The sequence below is a fragment of the Aegilops tauschii genome, chromosome 5 (genome assembly GCF_002575655.3).
Source record: "Aegilops tauschii subsp. strangulata cultivar AL8/78 chromosome 5, Aet v6.0, whole genome shotgun sequence".
Lineage (NCBI taxonomy): Eukaryota > Viridiplantae > Streptophyta > Magnoliopsida > Poales > Poaceae > Aegilops > Aegilops tauschii.
This window is the reverse complement of record NC_053039.3, coordinates 182,156,782-182,163,623: the sequence shown is the minus strand read 5'-3', so window position 1 is coordinate 182,163,623 and position 6,842 is coordinate 182,156,782.

The following is a 6,842-nucleotide window of genomic DNA, read 5'->3' as shown; positions in this document are numbered from 1 at the left end:
CAAGAATGTAAAGCTTTGAACAAAGATATTTGTGAGGATTTGGTGCTGGTCACACTCATCTGCGATGAAGTCGGTGAGACTGGTGTTGACAATGAATTGCATGAACTCCTCATGAATTCCAGCTTCTTGTATGAACAGGATGTGCGGCCATTCGCACGGCCGTACCTTTGCGAACCTCCGAAGGTGGAGATCATAGTCAGAAGACTCCCCAATAACACCCTTGGAGTTCTTCTTAGAGCCAAATTTCCTGAAGATATTCATGTCAGCGTACAATTTTTCCTATGAACAAAAATCTGAATCTTTAGTTCACAAATTTTTTCCAACAAAACTTCACAAAACTAATAGCAACTACTCATAGGGATACATAGAGGCCATAGCAAGCATTCAAACTACTTAGAACACTAAGAATTGAACATGCAAGCACATCTACAGCAGCACCAAGAGTAGCTACTTATTCAAAGTATAAACCACAAAAACAAAAACTAATTGGACAAATGATGGAGTCACATACCAAGCAACAATCCCCCAAAACTGTTTCGGAAGCGGAGCTTCGAGCAAAGAGATCGAAATCCGCGGGTTTGAGCTCAAGAACACGGGAGAGAGATCTATGGGGATTTTTTTCTGGAGGTAGGTCACAATGTGAGATGAAGAGATAAGTGAGGGGGCCCACGTGGGGATCACAACCCACCAGGGCGCGCCAAGGGGCTCTGGCACGCCCAGGTGGGTTGTGCCCACCTGGTGCACCTCCCTCTGGTAATTTTTGCACCAAAAATTCTTAAATATTCAGGAAAAAATCATATAAAATTTTCAGGGCATTATGAGAACTTTTATTTTTGGGCCATTTTTTTATTGCACGGGAAATTCAGAAAACAGACAAAACATGGCATTTTATTTTATTTAACTAATAAAAACAGAAAACAAAAGGTAGGGACAGAAAGTAGTGCTTACTAAATTCATCAACTTCATACCGTTCAAAAATGATTCATTAATAAGGTTGATCAGGTATTATTAACAACCACTTTCGATTAGCATGAAACCGAAGAACTTTCGTAAATCACTAAGTTACCTCAATGGGGATATGCATTTCCCCAACAATAAGCTTTCATATTTCTTTTTGATAGTAGGTAGAGGTATTTGAAAACTTCCAATAGTGATTGTCGGAGATTTTTCAATAACATTAATACCATTCACTTGGAATTGTTTCTTCAGAAAGTGCACCGTATGCTCATTACCATTGATATGAAAAGTGACCTTGCTTTTATTACAATCAATAACAGCCCTTGCAGTTTTCAAGAAGGGTCTACCAAGGATAATCGACATGTTGTCATCCTCGGGCATCTCAAGTATGACAAAGTCAGTCAAAATAGTAACATTAGCAACAACAATGGGCACATCCTCACAAATACCGATAGGTATGGCAGTTGATTTGTCAGCCATTTGCAAAGATATTTCAGTAGGTGTGAGTTTATTCAAGTCAAGTCTTTTGTATAAAGAGAAAGGCATAACACTAACACCAGCTCCTAAATCACACAAAGCAGTTTTCACATAATTCTTTTTGATAGAGCAAGGTATAGTTAGTATTCCCGGATCTCCATGTTTTTTAGGTACTCCATCTTTGAAAGTATAATTAGCAAGCATAGTGGAGATTTCAGCTTCCGGTATTTTTCTCTTATTTGTGATGATGTCTTTCATATACATTGCATAAGGAGGCATTTTCAAGATATCAGTCAAGCGAGTACGCAAAAATACTGGCCTCAGCATCTCAACAAAGCGTTCAAATTCTTCATCATCTTTCCTTTTAGTTGACTTGGGTGGAAAAGGCATATGTTTTTTAACCCACGGTTCTCTTTCTTTACCGCGTTTCCTAGCAACAAAGTCTCTTTTATCATACCTTTTATTCTTAGGTTGTGGGTTATCAAGATCAACAGGTGGTTCTATCTCAACATCATTATCTGGTTTTTTATCATTTGTTGGTTGAGAGTATTCATGAACCTCATCATTATCTTTTTCATTATCAGTAGGTGAGTGTTCATTACCAGATTGAGTTTCAGCATCAGAGATAGAAGTCTCATTATCATTATCAGGAGGTTTCTCTATTTCAGGTTGACTAGAAGTATGCAAAGTCCTATCATTTTTCTTCTTCTTTTTCTTTTTAGAAGGACTAGGTGCACTAGTGTTATTTCTTTGTGAATCTTGTTCTATTCTATTTGGGTGTCCCTCAGGATAAAGTGGTTCCTGAGTCATTTTACCTCCTCTAGTTGCAACTCTAGTAGCAAAGTCATGCATATTATGATTCATTTCATCAAGCAATTCTCTGTGATTTAGCAACTTGTTCTAACTGGGTTTGAACCATAGAAGCTTGTTTTCCAACACCTCTAACATCATTTCAGATTCTAAATAACAAGTCACTCTAATGAGCAATCATATTAGAATTATATTTCAATTGTTTCATAACATTTGCATTGAAGTGATCTTGTTTTCTAATATAGTTTTCAAACTCATAAAGGCATTGGCTAGGATGCATATTGTGAGGATTGTCATTATCATTGAACTTCATTAGAGAATTTACCTCTACCACCTTAGGCAGTGGTGGTGTATTAAGCCCATGTATTTCTTCAATAGGGGGTAAAATTTTAACATCCTCAGCTTTAATAACTTTTTCCTTCATAGATTTCTTTGCCTCTTGCATATCTCCGGGGCTGAGATATAATATACCCCTCTTCTTCGGAGTGGGTTTAGCCGGTGGTTCAGGAATAGTCCAATCATCATATTTTTTCAAGATATTATTCAATAATTCTTCAGCTTGAGCAATAGTCCGTTCCCTGAAAACACAACCAGCATAACTATCTAGGAAGTCCCTAAAAGCATCAGTTAGTCCATTATAGAAGATATCAAGTATTTCATTTTTCTTAAGAGGATGATCAGGATAAGCATTAAGTAATTTGCAAAGCCTCCCCCAAGCTAGTGGGAGACTCCCTTCTTTAGTTTGCACAAAGTTAAATATTTCCTGTAAGGCAGCTTGTTTCATAGGAGCAGGAATTTTTTTTGAGAGAACTAATAAACCATATCCTGGGGACTACGCACACAACCAGGAGCAAGAGTGTTGTACCAAGCTTTAGCATCACCCTTTAATGAGAAAGGAAATAATTTGAGAATAAAGTAGTAGCGAGTTGACAGAGAATTCATAATCCTTATCAGCAACACAGATAGGTGAAGTAGCAAACTAGGATCACATTTCATTCTAGCATTCAGAGATTTTTCTTTATACTTGCATAGTAATTTCTATAGATCATCTCTATCATTACAAGCAAGAATATCTCTAGTTGCTTCTTCACTCATAACATAACCTTCCGGTACCTTAGGCATTTCATATCTAGGAAGGCTAGTTCTAGCAGGTGTTTCAGGAGTTTCAGTTTCAAGCTCATCATCAGATTCAACAACATCATGTTGTAACTCTAGCAATTTGTTTATGAAGAAAGTCACCAAGTGACACATCATCATTATCAAGCAAGGTACTGGCATCATCATAAGCATCATTCAGAGTAGAAGTAGCATCATCAATAACTTGCGACATATTAGAATTCATAGCATGTGGTGGTGTTGCAAGTTTACTCATAATAGAAGGTGAATCTAAAGCATAACTGGATGGCAGTTTCTTACCTCCCCTCGTACTTGAGGGATATATCTTCGGTTTAGGATCCTTCAGTTTCTTCATAGTGATAATATGATAATAATCCCAAGTGACTCAACAAATATAGCTATGCTCCCCGGCAACGGCACCAGAAAAAGGTCTTGATAACCCACAAGTATAGGGGATCGCAACAGTTTTCGAGGGTAAGTATTTAACCCAAATTTATAGATTCAACACAAGGGGAGCCAAAGAATATTTGAAGGTATTAGCAGCTGAGTTGTCAATTCAACCACACCTGGAGATTAATTATCTGTAGCAAAGTGATCAGTAGCAAAGTAGTTTATAGTTTTGATAGTAGTGACAGTAGCAACGGTAACAGTAACAGTGATAGCAGTAATTTGTAGCAAGTGTAACAGTGATGATAGCAATAGTAACGCAGCAAGATCAATAAGGATAAATTCGTAAGCATTGGATCGGTGAGTTGTTGGATGATATTCATCATGTGATAGTTATAACCTAGGGCGATACGGCACTAGCTCCAGTTCATCGATATAATGTAGGCATGTATTCCGTAAATAGTCATACATGCTTTATTAAAAGAACTTGCATGACATCTTTCGTCCAACCCTCCCGTGGTAGCGGGGTCCATATTGGAAACTAAGAGATATTAAGGGCTCCTTTTAATCGAGAACCGGAACAAAGCATTAACACATAGTGAATACATGAACTCCTCAAACTACGGTCATCACCGGGAGTGGGCCCGGTTGTTGTCACTCTAGGGTTGCCGGATCATAACACGTAGTAGGTGACTATAACTTGCAGGATCAGATCTAAAACATGGATATAATGATGAATTCATAAATGGTTCAGATCTGAGTTCATGGCACCCGGGCCCAAAGTGACAAGCATTAAGCATAGCAAAGTCATAACAACATCAATCTAAGAACATAGTGGATACTAGGGATCGGGCCCCAACAAAACTAACTCGATTACATGATGAATCTCATCGAACTCCTCACCGACCAGCGAGCCTATGAAGGAATTACTCACTCCCGGTGGGGAGTATCATGGAATTGGCGATGGAGATGGGTTGGTGATGACGAAGAACGAAGATCCCCCTCTCCGGAGCCCCAAAGGGACTCCAGAGCTGCCCTCCCGAAGAAGAACAGGGCTTGGTGGCAGCTTCGTCTCGTGGATCGCGATAATTCTTTTTTTCTTATTTTTTCTGGATTAATGTGAATTTATAGTATCAGGGGGGTCATCAGCGGGGCCACTAGGTGGGTACAACCCACCTGGGCGCGCCAGGAGAGGGGGGCGCGCCCTGGTGGGCTGTGCCCAACCAGGGGCCCCTCAATCGGCCAGAACATAAAGTTCGGCTACATCCGTGACCTTGTTCATCACCAGCTCTTCACACATCTTACGGTTGCGTATGTTCTGATGGAACACACTGATGACAGCGGCGGGATGAACATCTGGGATGGTGTACTGCACACAGCTAAATCTTTGTATGTACTCACGCCGGGACTTGCCATCCTTCTGCGGATGACATGCAAGTCACTTGCTTGGCAAGGAGCTTGGTGGCCTCCGGTAAAGGCGCCAACAAACTCGTGGCAAAGATCCGACCAGAAAGAGATGGAATCCACTGGGAGGTGCATCAAACATGACATGACGTTGGGCTTAAGCGCCAACGGAAAGTAGTTGGCGAGCACCATGTCGTCGCGAGCCCCGTCGCCTTGCATCGCGATGGTGTAGATGCTGAGGAACTCCGACAGGTGAGTCTTGTCGTTGTACTTTTCCCCAACATCAGGCTTGAACGTGCGGTCGGAGGGCCACTGGAACTGCTGCAGCTCTCGGGTAAAGGCCGGACAACCCACCCCGTAAGGCAGGTCACCAGAGCCCCCTGGCGCTGGGTGGTCCATAGCAGGCCTCGCACGCCGATCCGACTGATGGCGCGCCTCCCGCCGTTGCTCGATGCTGGTTCAAGTGTCTTCCTGAGCTCGCTCTCGAAGAACTCGACGTTGGTCGCAGCGGTTCACGGGTCGGACAACACTGTGGAAACGTTGTCATAGGCGTCAGCCCGACGAGCCGGTGGCTGCTGTCGCGGCCGTGGGGGAGGAGAGTGCGCCATGGTCGCAGCATCTCCGGTCCTCCCACCGCCGGCACGCACTGGCTCGATAGAACGCCAGCATGAGGGTCCCGCTGGGAGCGGATCGTCTTTGTTGGCGAAGCTGACGAGGCTTCGGATGGTGGCCCTCCACTCGTCGAGCTTCTCCGCAGCAGGGGGAAGCGAGGAGCAGTTGCAGGCGCGCCAGCACTTCTACTGGCATGAGCGGCGGCGAAAGGTGCATGGACCGAGACGCACTCCAACTTCTAACCAAGTTAGAAGCAGCTCTGTCACGGTCTCGCGGTCACACACCGCTCCCGCCGGCATCCGGGTGCGCACGCTAGGCTCGTGCGTCCTGATAGTAGCGCCCAGGGCTCTTCCCGCGGCGGTGCCCGGGAGCTCCGGCGTCACGGTGTCGCTCATCGTGCGCGGCCTAGGAAGGCCGCGGCATGGGCACCAGTTGTGGTGCCATAGAGGTTGTCGCGCCGCCCAGGGGCAGCACGGCCCTCCTGTGGACCCAGCGGCGCGTCGCTTGTCGTCTTGGACTCGAACAACGCCGATCGCCTCGCTCCGATTGCAAGAGTGTCGTGGATGCTTGCGGGCAACGTCTCTGGTACCATCCACGGCCACCCGGTCGCCTGCCCGCGCTGGCGTGGACGGGCCGGCTCTGGACGACCCGATCGCAGTGATCCCCTTCTTCTTGGGGGCCATGGTGATGATGTAGTCGATGCGCTAACTTCCAAACCAGATTTTCACAGCTTCTGCCCCCTACCTGGCGCGCCAAAGATGTCGGTGGAAACGAGACCTATGGGATCACGGGGAATCCCTTCTACGGTTGGCGGGCGCGGGGCTGTGGAAAGAGCGGGTTTAGAAGATCAACACGGGGAATGTATCTAGGTTCGGGCCGCAAGTGACGCGTAATACCCTACTCCTAATGGTATGTGTTTATCTAGTGTTCTTGGACTACCTAAAAAGCGTGCAGGGTCCAAAAAGTCCGAATCCTCCCCCAGTATGCCTCAAGCCTCCTTTTATAGCCAAGGGGGGTCACCACAGAGGCACACGGGAGGTGGAATGTTTTTACTGTATACAAGTCTATCGCCTGGCACT